The 13328-nt window shown below is 47.1% G+C and overlaps 1 pseudogene across 1 annotated transcript; it reads right to left on the bottom strand.

The window, feature by feature from the left end:
• Positions 1 to 6385: 6385 nt before the first annotated feature.
• LOC308052530 (olfactory receptor 6E1-like) lies at positions 6386 to 9392 on the bottom strand (annotated as a pseudogene). The gene is made up of 3 exons: positions 8365 to 9392; positions 6644 to 6857; positions 6386 to 6479 (listed from the first exon to the last, which is right to left on the bottom strand). The product of its transcript is annotated as an olfactory receptor 6E1-like (transcript).
• Positions 9393 to 13328: the final 3936 nt, after the last annotated feature.

Raw genomic sequence — 13328 nt, 5'->3', positions numbered from 1 at the left:
AAAAGAGTCCAGCATGGCAGCACTGCCAGGGAGAAGCAGAGCTTCATCTTCCAGAGCTGTTCTCATTCCACTCCCACACTCTCCTTCTGATCCCTCACCTACATCCCTGGGAAAGTGATGGAACAACTTATCCTTGGTGCCATCTCAAGGCATATCAAGGATAAGAGGGTCATTAGGGGCAGTCAACACGGTTTCACCAAAGGGAAGTTGTGCTTGACCAACCTCATCACCATTTATGAGGACATAACAAGGTGGATAGATGATGGCAGAGCAGTGGATGTGGTCTACCTTGACTTCAGTAAAGCATTTGACACAGTCTCCCACAGCATCCTCATGGCTAAGCTGAGGGTGGGTGGTCTGGATGACTGAGTAGTGAGGTGGACTGTGAACTGGCTGAAGGGAAGAAGCCAGAGAGTCGTGGTCAATGGGGTGGAGTCCAGTTGAAGGCCTTTATCTAGTGGAGTGCCTCAGGGGTCAGTACTGGGGCCGGTATTATTCAATATATTAATCAATGATTTGGATGAGGGAATAGAGTGACTGTCAGCAAGTCTGCTGATGACACCAATCTGGGAGGAGTGGCTGACATTGGAAGCTGTGCTGCCATCCAGAGACCTGGACAGGCTGGAGAGCTGGGCAGGGAAAAAATTAAAGAAATATAACAAGGGCAAATGTAGAGTCTTGCATCTGAGTAGGTACAACGCCATTTTCCAGTATAAGTTGGGGAATGACCTATTAGAGAGCAGTGTAGGGGAAAGGGACCTGGGGGTCCTGGGGACAGCAGAATGACCATGAGCCAGCACTGAGCCCTTGTGGCCAGGAAGCCAATGGTACCTGGGGTGGGTTAGAAGGGGGTGGTCATTAGGTCAGAGAGGTTCTCCTGCCCCTCTGCTCTGCCCTGGGGAGACCACACCTGGAATATTGTGTCCAGTTGTGGCCCCTCAGTTCCAGCAGGACAGGGAACTGCTGGACAGAGTCCAGCGCAGCCACGAAGATGATGAAGGGAGTGGAGCATCTCCCGTGTGAGGAAAGGCTGAGGGAGCTGGGGCTCTTTAGTTTGGAGAAGAGGAGACTGAGGGGTGACCTTATTGATGTTGACAAATATATAAAGGGTGAGTGTCTTCTCGGTGACAACCAATGATAGGACAAGGGGTAATGGGTTCAAACTGGAACACAGGAGGTTCCACTTAAATTTGAGAAGAAACTTCTTCTCAGTGAGGGTAACAGCACACTGGAACAGGCTGCCCCGGGAGGTTGTGGAGTCTCCTTCTCTGCAGACATTCCAACCCGCCTGGACACCTTCCTGTGTAACCTCATCTGGGTGTTCCTGCTCCAGCGGGGGGATTGCACTGGATGAGCTTTCCAGGGCCCTTCCAATCCCTAATATTCTGTGATTCTGTGATCTCAGATGAGTGCAGAGCAGAGTGACACACCACAGAGCTGAGGTGTCTCCTGTCCTTTGGGAGTGGCAACAGGAGGCCAGAGGGACACTGTGACTCCTGCCTCTGTGAGTAACAGGGACTTACTGTTTCTGAACAGCCCTGAGTGCATAAGGAGTCCATGAGGACAGCTCAGATGTGGACACCTAACGGAACCCTGATATTTCTGTGTGTGACACCAGGAATAAACCTCACTGGATCAGTGAGATTCATCTCAGCTGCCTTGGGACAGGCTCATTGTAAGTGCTCCAGTCTGCTACATCACCCTTGTCCGTGATTCCAGATTGTGCTCTCAAAAGTGCCATAGAAACCAGAATGGTTCTGCAGTCCTTAGGAAACAGAGACCTCAAACCCATCTTCAAGAAGAGGACAGACAGGAACTGGGAGAATTACAGGCTTGCCACTTTCAGCACCTTTGAGGATGATGCAAACCTGGGAGGAGGCCTTGAGCAACCTCCCCTGGTTCACCCTGCCCTGAGCAGGAGAGTGAGATGAGTGAGACAAGGGCACTCTGTAAACCTGAGGTATTCTGTGATTTGCCTTGTAGAGGTTTCTGGAGAGAGAATAGGTAGAAGAATAGTGAACAAAAAAAAAGGCAGAAGAGGAGATATAGAAGCTGTTAACATTAATACAGCAGTTCTAGTGAGGAGTGCTTTGCACTCTCATTGTTAGTAGGAAGTATATTTGAGATATTTGAACAAGGCAAGGAAGTGAGATGGATGTCTACAGCCTCCAAGAAAGAGGGGCAGGTGTAGGATGATGTAGAACATGTTTCAGTGTTGATCAGGTCCTGGGTGCTAAGGAGGAGGATGGATGGGTGTGGTGTTATGAGGTCAGTTGTGTCTCAGACACTGATAATCCAGTCAGAAGCGTGTGGCTGTGAAGGGGACAGTGAGGTCAGTTCTGTCTCTGGAGGTGATGGGACAGCAGCAGGGACATGGCTGGGAAAGAATCTCTGCCAACGTGTCCACAGGCCATATACAGGAAAAGGCCTTGGAGACGGGTTGTCATGTCCATTCCACCTGAGTACATGACAGGACAGCAGCAGGGACATGGTCGTGTCTGTCAGAGAAGCTGAAAGGCCAGCAGCAGTCATGGGATTTAGAAGATCATGGTGAGGTGACCTCTTTCCAGTCAGGTAAAAAAACACAAGAAGCCTGACAGTGGGATTCCCTACATGAAGAGAAGTTTCTGAGGTGGCTGAGCTTCCCTTGGTAGAAGGAAGAAGCAGGAAAAACAAAAAAATGTCAGAAAGGACTGTTTGTAGGGTGAGGACTGGATATCAGGAGGAAGAAATGTCACTGGAAGGGCAGTGCTATGGGGCAAGAGGTCACCCAGGGGGAGCCGGATCAGCCCATGGTTTGTGTTCCAAAGAACAGCCAGTGAGGGTGCAGATACAGCAGTGAAGGTGCAGAAATGGTGGTGTGAGAGCAGGTGGGGAAGCGAGATGGGTGTCTGCAGCCTGCAGGGAAAGAGGGGCAGGGGTAGGACCGTGTAGAACAGCCTGTGATGGAGATGGCAAAGGGCGCTATAAGGTTGGAAGGGACAGAGCACAGGTGTCTGTCCCCTTGGCCATGACAGTTGTCTCTGCCACTGAGGCCTATAGGAAGACATGTTGTCCTCATGGCACTGGGGCCTCATTGCCTCCTTGCAGCCCCACACAGGGAAGTTGGAAGTTGTTGTCCCAGTGTTGTCCTTCCCTGGGCCTTGCACACCCACTTCCCACAGTCCCAGGAAGAGCCCTGAGCTGTGTGTGAGGGACAGGATCCCCCTTCCCATTGCCTGGAGGCCATGGCTTCTCCTTTCTGCTTCAGAAAGCAAACCAAGCAAACTCCCCCTGGGAGTTACATCACTTTTCTTTACATCATATTCCCCACTGAAGTTTACGCCTGGTTCTTACAGCTTTTCTGCAGTTGGCAAATGTGATGCCCATCTACAGGAATGGCCAGAAGGAGGATCTGGGGAACTACGGTCAGTCTAACTTCTGTGCTGGGCAACGTCATGGAGCAGATGATCTTGAGTAACATCACATTGCACTGACAAGAGAACTATGTGATTGGGCCCAGTCAACATGGGTTTATGAAAGACAGGTGCCGTCTGACCAACCTGATCTTCTTCTATGGCAAGGTGACGCCCCTAGTAGATGAGGGAACGGCTGTGGATGTTGTGTACTTAAGACTTCGGTAAAGCCTTTGACACCGTATCCCACAGCATCTCCTGGAGAAGCTGCAGCTCATGGCATGGATGGTGTATCTGCGATGGATAGAGAATTGGCTGAAGGGCTGGGCCCAAAGAGTTGTGGTGAACGGAGCCAAATCCAGTTGGCAGCCGGTCACGAGTGGTGTCCCCAGGGCTCAGTATTGGGGCCAGTTCTGTTAAATCTCTTTATCAATGATCTGATGAGGCGATCGAGTGCACTCTTAGTAAGTTTGCAGATGACACCAAGTTGGGTGAGAGTGTTGATCTGCTGGAGGGTGTGAAGGCCATGCAGAGGGATCTGGACCAGCTGGATCATTGGGCTGAGGCCAGTTGTCTGACTTTTAATCAGAACAAGTGCCAGGTCCTGCACTTGTGTCATAGCAACCCCAGGCAGCACTACAGGCTCAGGAAAGAGTGGCTGGAAAATTTTCTGGTGGAGAAGGATATGGGGCTGTTGATCGACAGCAGCTGAACAGGAGCCAGTGTGTGCCCAGGTGGTCAAAAAGGCCACCAATAGTATTCTGGCTTGTATCAGGAATAATGTGGCCAGTGGGACTAGAGAAGTGATTGTGTCACTGTACTTGGAACTGGTGTGGCTGCACCTTGAATCTGGTGTTCAATTTCAGATCCCTCATCATAAGAAGGACATTGAGATGCTAGAGAGAGTGCAGAGGAGGGAACGGAGCTGGTGAGGGGCTGGATCAGAAGTGTGACGAGGAGTGGTTGAAGGAGCTGGGGCTGTTCAGCCTGGAGAACAGAAGGCTGAGGGAAGACCTTATTGCTGTCTACAACTGCCTGAAAGGAGGCTGGAACATGGAGGGTGTTGGTCTCTTCTCCCAAGTAGGAAGTGATAGGACAAGAGGAAAAGGCCTCAAGTTGCACCAGGGCAGGTTAAGATTGGATATTAGGAAAAAAATTCTTCCTGGAAAGGGTTGTCAGGCATAGGGACAGGTTGCCCAGGGAAATGGTGGAGTCGCCATCCCTGCAGGAGTTTAAAAGGAGTTTAGATGAGGTTTTTAAGGGAGATGGTTTAGTGCTCGAGTCAGGTTATGGTTCGACTCGATGATCCCGAGGGTCTCTTTCACCTGAAACGATTCTATGATTCTGTGATACACACTGCGTAAGTCTTCTGTCGCTTCTTCTAAGTGCTCTTTACATACCTCCCTCTTTACCTACAGTCCTGAAACTTTTCTAATTAAGCACAAAAGTCTTGAACACTAGATATAAATGATGGAAGTGACATGTCTTTATCAGTCTTGTCTGATACCTGCCAGTTCCAGGCAAACACCTTAGGTACCCAGGGACCTCTCGAGGTTTGCACTAGGTGCTTATAGTGAGACCATGGAGCTCCGCCCGAAAACCTGAGAATTCGCCTCAAAACTGAAAACCAAACCAAATGAAACCAAACCAAAGCAACAACAACAAGAAGAACAAAAAAAATCCACACTTTTTTAATCAGATGAAATAATTCAGTATTTCCAATAAAATGTCTGTGGAATTTCTATTCTGCCAAAATAAATTTTTGGAATGTGTGTGTACTGTGGGAGAAGAAACATTGACCTTTCCTTGTGCTTGCATTGCCAGAATTCTGTCTATCACGATGTGTATTTAAATCCCCTGAACATCCAGGTGTTTCCACCTGTCCTTATTCAGCTCACCATGTCTGAACTCATCTCTCCAGAAGCCTGTCTGGACATTTGCACTTTCCATTGCTCATTCAGTGCCTCTCAGCTCTCTCCCTGCTTTGAGCTTCAAGCAGGTAAAGTCTTTCAGCAGTTGCTCTCATACTCCCTATAGGCAACTCTTCAATTATGGCAATGGACCTTGCTGGAAACTACTTAATTTAACCATAGAATGGATAAACATCATTAAGTTCTTTTGTGTTTTTTTTTTTTCTCCTTTTTTTGTTTCCTCTAATTAAAAATTCCCCCAGTGCCTGTTTACATCCAGTTCTCTAAGGAAACATGAAGCAATTCCTTCAAAGAAGCTGTAACAATCAGGTGCAAACTTCAGTGCAGAATCTGATATAAAGAAATGGGATGTAAATCCCAGGGGGCCAGTGAGTGAAACAAGGAGTTTGGGGAGCTGATTATAGATTTCCTGCTAACAATTTGAGTAGAGAAACATTCTTCACAGGAACTGCTCTGTTTATGTTGGCACCTTTTAGGTCTCCTTGTCTGCCTGTATTTTTTTTTTTTCTTTTCTTATTCCTCCACCTATTCCTTCTTCCAAAACCTTTCCAGGGGAAAGATTCCTTGAATCACAGAGTAACTCAGGTTTGAACATCATCTTGTCTCACTGTCCTGCTCAGGGCAGGGTGAACCAGGTGAGGTTGACCAAGACCTCTGCCCAGCTTTGCACCATCCACAAAGGAGCTGAAGGTTCACTCTGTCACATCATTCAGGGGGAGAATAAAGACATTCAACAGTGTCGGTCTAAGTGCTGGTCGGTGAGGGATTCCACTGGTAACTGGCTCTATGGGGCACTTTGTACCACTGGTGACATTTGGGCTTCATCATCCAGCCAACTTCCCACCCAGCGTCCACTTCTTTAGCCCAGAGAGAACCGATCACATTATAAGGACATCACAGGAAACCATGTCTGACACCTTGCAAAATTCCATGTGCACAACATGCTTTTCTTTCCCTGCCCATTTGGGTTCAGTAATCCCTTTCTTGTTTTCCCAGTGCCTAGACATGGCTTCATGAAGACTTGTCCCATCCCCTTCCCATGGAAGAACACAGGCTGACCTACTCGGAATTCTCACAGTTCTTGTTCATGTCCATCTTGAAGACAGGTTTGACAACTGCCCTTTCCAAGGACCTCAGAACCTCTCTGATTGCTCTGGCACAATTCAGAATCACAGTGTAAGAGTCGGTCCGAAGAACAGTATTTGTGTGAACATCAACATCAGGGACTTCAAGAACAGATGCCCTGACAGAGAGAATTGTACAAGGACTTGGAGAGAGGCCTGAGGAAAATAATTGTGTTAAACAGGTCTCTCCAACCTGGGGCAATAGCTGCTGTCCAGAAGGTGGATTTCACCTGCTGCATCAGCCAATCTTGCCCCCAGCTCCTCCCTGTTACAAAGGCCAATGAAGAAGAGCATGCGCAGAGACATGTAGGTCTTGAGGCCACCCAGTGGACCAGTAAGAGACCCCTGAATGCAGGGTGACGCAGGCACAGATGGGTTCTGACAAGCAAAGCGGGGACTCTTCAGGCCTGCACAGTTAAGCCTGGATTACAAAACAAAGGCAGAGATTGGCCTCAATCCATGACAGTGAGGGGGGGTGAAGAAGCATAAAAGAAGATTCCTGACCGGACATCACTGAGATTCCCCCCACCAAAGGATCCCAGATCTCAACAGAGGACTGGCAGGACTCTTCTTACAGGACCTGGGACCAGAGGGAGACTTGTTTGATGGTAGCCAATTCTTTTTCCCCCTTTTTCTTTTTCCTGCCTTTTTCTCCACTTGCTCTATCACGTGCTGCTTTACAAGCAAAATAATAAAGTAACACTGTTTGATTGAATTATAACCCCTTGGCATTTTGGTTGCCTTAATTTTGCACTTCAAGATCAAGGTAAACGAACCATCATGAGTCCATCACCAACTGGACTGTGACACCTCCCCAGGACACCAGCCTTGCCAGTTGCAGACACCAGGACACACGAGCGCCCCATTGGGGCTGCAGCTCCATTCCAGATACTGGTACAGACAACCCCAGTCACACACGTGCACACACACCCTTATGTCCAGTGACTCTGGTCTCTCAGTTGCTGGCACCAATGTCATACAGGCTGCCTGACCCTCTGGTCTCGCTCTGGTTGCTACACTCACACGTTCACGCAGAGAAGAAATCTGCTCACATAGCAAAGACTTAGAAATTAAGTTTAATGAGAAGACAGGACAGATGGCACTGGTTGGGGTCCTTCCCCAAACTTCCTATGGTAAGTCCTGTGTAATCCAAAAGTGCTCTTCCCCTGCACCCCTAATGTGACCTGCAGCCCTGGGCAACAATCTCGTTAATCTAAGTGGTGATCCAGAGAGCTGCTCTCAGTGACTCCTCTTGATGGGCTTCACACCTGGACAATGAGGCTGATGGCTCTCCCAGGGTAGCCTTGAGACAAGATGTTCATTCTTCAGAGCCTGTAATTAGGGTTCCCACTTGCCAATGAGCCTCTGTGCTCTTCTTGGTTTTGGAGATGGGCTCGCGATGAGCTGGTGGCTCCCCAGTGATGGTGCTGGGAGCAGTCGGGTCAGAATATTAACTGACTTACTCCTCCTGCCACTGTTAGTGCCTTCTTTGTGTGTGCAGAGGAGCTTTTTATCACTTAACACAATCCAACGAGAAAGGACAAGAGGAAAAGACTTCAAGTTGCACCAGGGGAAGTTCTGATTGGATATTAGGAAAAAATTCTTCCTGGGAAGGGTTGTCAGGCATTGGAACAGGCTGCCTATGGCAGTGGGGGAGTCATCATCCCTGAAGATGTTTAAAAGGTGTTTAGGCGAGGTTCTTAGGGACATGGTTTAGCACTAGAGTTGGGTTATAGTTGGACTTGATGATCCCGAGGGTCTCTTCCAACTGAAAGGATTCTATGATTCTATAAATCTCCTGAGGTATCTCTGTCTGGAGGTTACATACATATGCATTGGTATTATTTAACATATGATAGCAGATCACTGGAATTGCTGTCCAGAAATGTCTCATGAAAAGCTGTGTTGTTGTACAGGCAACGGCTGCATTCAGGGCCAGTATCATAGTCTTGTTTCTAAGACTGTAGATGAATGGATTTAAGAATGGGTGCAAGATGGTGTTCAGTAACGCTACAATTCTGCTGTTCTACAAGGAAACATCTACTGAAGGACCCAGGTAGAAAGCAATGCAGCTCCCTTATTCAATTGTCAAGGTGGTGAGGTGGGAAGAACATGTAGAATAAGCTTTTTGCTTACCAGAGGCAACTGGAAGATGTAGAATACAGAAAAGGATGCACATGTAAAATGCCAGAGTTAAACACAAGGAACCCAGAATGACAAATGATAAGAAAACAGAGTCTGCTTTCCAAAGCAGGCTGGTGTCAGAGCAGGACAGTTTGAATAAGGGGGAGAAAAAGCAATGGATCTCATTAGAGTCACAGAAAGTCAGCTGGGAGAGGATGACCAGGTGGTAAGGCAAAAGTGTGAAGCGTGTGACCCAAGGAGCAACAACCAGGTGGATGCAGAGCTGAGGCTTCATGATGGCAGCACAACACAAAGGTTGGCAGATGGCAACATAGCGGTCAAAGGTCACAACAAAAAGTAGAACAACTCTGTACAGCCCAGGGCAAAGCAGAAATAGGATTGGGCAAAGCAGCTGCTTAGTGAGACTGTTCTCCTACCAGAACCCAGGATCACAACCAACTTGATGCTTGTGGAGGATGTAAACCAGATTTCCAGGAAGGCCAGATTGCCAATGCAAAAGTAGATGGGGGTTTGAAGGCAGTGATCTGCATACATGAGGAAAATGATGGTAGAGTTCCACTGTTGTCAGATATATGAGTAGAAAGACCAGGGAGAGTACAAGCTGTAGTCTTTGATCAAGTCTCTAGGATGAACCCAGTAACTGCAGTTTCATTTTCTGGTCCCAGGTTGAATTTCGGTTCGTTATGCTGAGACAGGAACATGGCAAAAAGCAAGTGTGATAATTTCACAGTCTGGGTGAAAGGCTCTACAAAACCTTCTCTGCTTCTTTCCTTTCTTGCAGTCTTCCTATAGTACATGGGTAGAGTACTTCAAGCATTTCTCATACCCCGATTTTTCTGTATCATATTTCAGTTGGAGTTCTCAGGAAATTTGTTGTCTTCTTTCTACCTTTTTCAAACATGCATAAAGAATTCTTCCTTCATGACAGAGGATTTTAAAGTCTGTTAGCTATTTTACCCCATTCCTGGCAAATTCCAGTTTCACGCAGACTGGAAGAGATTTGTAACTTCTCTTTTGCATGCCAGCTATACGTTGGGAGGACCCAGCCTTGAGAGTTTTCTCCCGTCTCCATTGATTATGCAGGGAGCCTTGAGAAAACAAATTCTCACAGGCATCTGTTGTGAAGTAGGTGAAACTCACTATTCAAGTCTCAAATCTGCCATTTCTTGAGTTATTATGTTTTTTAAATCAAACTACACATCTAGGAGAAAGAAGCACAAAAAAAGTCCACATATACAATAAAGACTGGTGTTTATCCCTTCATCTTTACATTTGTTTTCAGACGTGGAAAGGAGTAGAGCAGACAGCTCCAAAACCAGGATGATTCAAAATGCAAGGGGAGAAGGGGGAGAGGAGGAGATGGTGGATTTGAGGTCGTGAAATGAAATTGTGTGGATGTGCAACCAGAACTCTTCAGTCATTAGTCACCTGGGTGGTCCAAGGACTTGTCCATCTCATCATCAGAGACAACAGGAGAAACTGGTCTGAGACAATGGATCAACTTGAAACCAAGTGACTGAGTTCAGTCAACCTCCTTCAACATCATCCACCTCCAAAATAAGCAAAAATTAGTCACCTTCAAATCAAATGTTGATTTGACTTGTGTGGGATTTCTCCAGGTGGGATTCCAGACAGTGCTGGAGACAGATAGATCCTGCTGTGCCTGTGCCTATTTCCTGTGCATAAAGGTAGTTATTAACATCCTGGGTGAAGAATCTGACTGTTTCAGAGATCCCTGTAGCAGTTTCTGCTGCAAAACTGAATAAAATTGAGTAAACAGTAATTACTTCAGTTGCTTGCACATGCCAGAGAGGATGTGCAGGACAACAGGCTGGCTGCATTATAAGAACTCAGCAGAACAGTTGTAAGGGGAGACTCATTGATCCAGTTGAAGACACTGTCGCAAATATCCTTGCAAAGGAGTCTCTCCAAAGAATAGGCAAGGATGTAAGGAGACAGAGGGAAAGAAGCAGAGATACAAAATGTGCCAATACAAATTGAGAAGAACCTCTGAAAAGTGTTTCTCAACTTGAATCATTGGTAGGCAATCTATTTTGGGAAATGATGGCATAAAAACATTCACATAGAGATACAGTGTTTAATTAGCTTGCTGAAACTTGTCCATGGTGGACAACAAACAAACAAACTAACTAGCTAACTAACTAACTATGAAAAGTTTCGTGAGAATTAGTTTAAAAATACTAGCAGTATGGAGATGCACCTGGCAGGCAGAGGAAGACCACCAGCAGGCCCATGTGAGGTGCGGAAATGACCTTACAACCCTTGAGATTGTAAAGAAGGTATGTATTTGCGGCACTGGACACATGGGGAATAATTTCACCTAATACCTGTCTATTTCCAGTAGCTGTGAGCTTGGTTAAATGCAGTAAAGTGTTACATATTCATGAAGGTTTTAGGAATGCCTATACATATTCATAACCTGTCCCCAAGAAGGCGGTTCTTATTACAATGAGTTCCGGGAGACCATTTCCATAGTCTCCAGCTCCTCATGGTTGCAGCTCCACAGTGATCGTGAGCCCGGGTCCTCTTCTCTGTACACGGTCACCATTGGTCCAGTGTGACGAGTTGGCTGGGACTCAGACTGCTGAGCTGGTTTGAACTGGCGTATCTCCTGTCTTGTGCTCAAGTTTCTGTTATCTAGTTCACCCAAGGATGCACCCAAGATTTTTTATCTTTGCAATATGTGAGCGAACTCCTGTTTCTCATACAATAATTTACACAAAGCTAAGCAAGGTTAGGCAATAGTGATGTGGGTTAAGGGTTAGCTCTCTGTTAGCTCTTTAAGTGTTAATTAGTTAATTGTTAATTCCCTGTATCAAGCTGGTGGAGGTGAAGTCACCCTGCCTGGGTAGGGGAGGATGTGACTGTCAGCGCCTTGGTACCACCCTGGTGTGTACATGGGGACAGGCACAGTGAGGCACAAAAGGTGCTAAGGAGCCATCGACTGCCCTATTGAAGGCTCTGGATCTCAGGGAAATGTGCAACTGCCCAAGTGGGGCATTGTGATGTCACTGGTGATGTCACAAAGGGCCCCGTCCAGGCATCCCTTTAAAAAAGGGACAGGGGTTGCAGAGCTGCATCCTCTGGCAGGATAGGGAGGCAGCCACCCCACCATGGTGTGGTCCCAGTGAAAGAGGAGATGTGGTCACATCCAGACACACTGCTGCGGCCAGCGTCGCTACTGAAGCTGCTCTTGCCACTGCAGTGTCCCAGTCCTGGAAACTATGAGGCCACTACAAGTCAATATTTCCCATCCCTGGACACCTTGGGCCACTCAAGGTAAAATTTTCTGTCCCTGGATCAATTAGGGTACCAAGACATAAAATGTGATATCTCTGTCCTGCTGCCCAGCCCAGGCTTTTTTACCTCTACCTGTGCCCCACTGCCTGTCTCTCACTTTTGCCTGTCTTTGCCTTTGTGCTGCCTCACTCACCATTTTTCTGTCTGTGTCACCCTGTCCTGCTCCCTGTCTTTGTGTTTCTCTGACAATTCATGTCCTCCTCCCTTCTCTCTTTGTCTCTCCCATGTCCTTCATCCTATCAGTTTTCTTTCTATCTTTCTTTCTTTCTCTGAAGTCAGAGAGTCACAGGGTCACACTCACAGAGTCACAGAGTCACAGGCACACTCAGAGGGTCCCAGACACAGAGTCACAGTCACAGAGTTACAGTCACAGAATCACAGTCAGAGTGTCACATTGTCACAGAGTCACAGTCACATAGTCATAATCACAGAGTAACACGTCACAGAATAAAAGTCATAGTCACAGAGAGTCACAGTTGCAGCCACAGAGTCAAGGTCACAGAGTCACAGATGTCACAGAGTCACATATGTCACAGAGTCACATAAGTCACAGGGTCAAAATCACAGAGTCACAGTCTCAGAGTCACAGAATCATAGTCACAGAGTCACAGAGTCACAGAGTCACAGAGTCACAGAGTCACCGAGTCACTGAGTCAGAGGCAGAGTCATTGTCACAGAGTCAGAAAGTCACAGAGTCACAGACACACAGTCACATACTCAGAGTCACAGAATCACAGAGTCACAGAGTCAGAGTCACAGTCACAGAGTAACAGTCACAGAGTCACAGAGTGACAATCACAGTCACACAATCACAGAGTCAAAGACTCACAGAGTCATGGTCACACAGTCACAGAGTCACAGAGTCATAGTCACATAGTCAGAGATGTCATAGAGTCAGCGTCATAGTCATAGAATCACAGACACAGAGTCACAGTCACATCCACAGAGTCACGAAATCTCAGTCACACAGTCACAGTGACAGTCACAGAGTCACAGAGTTACGGAGTCACAGAGTCACAGATGTCAGAGAGTCACAGTCATAGTCACAGAGTCACAGACACTGATTCACAGTCACAACCACACAGTCACAGACTCAGAGTCCCAGAGTCACATAGTCCCAGAGTCACATTCAAACAGTAACAGAGTCCTAGAGTTGCAAATACTGAGCCACAGTCACAGTCACAGAGACACAGCCACAGAGTCACAGTCACAGAGTCACAGATTCACAGGGTAACCCTCACAGAGTAGCAGTCACATAGTCATAGAGTCACAGTCACAGAGTCACATAATCACAGAGTCATATTCACAGAGTCACTGAGTCACAGAGTCAGGGTCACAGTCACAGATAAACAGTGTCACAGTCACAGATAAACAGATAAACAGAGTTACAGGGTCATAGTCACAGAGTCACA

This window comes from Nesoenas mayeri (assembly GCF_963082525.1).
Source record: "Nesoenas mayeri genome assembly, contig: SCAFFOLD_36, whole genome shotgun sequence".
Taxonomy (NCBI): Eukaryota; Metazoa; Chordata; class Aves; order Columbiformes; family Columbidae; genus Nesoenas; species Nesoenas mayeri.
This window is presented reverse-complemented; position numbering and strand designations above follow the sequence as displayed.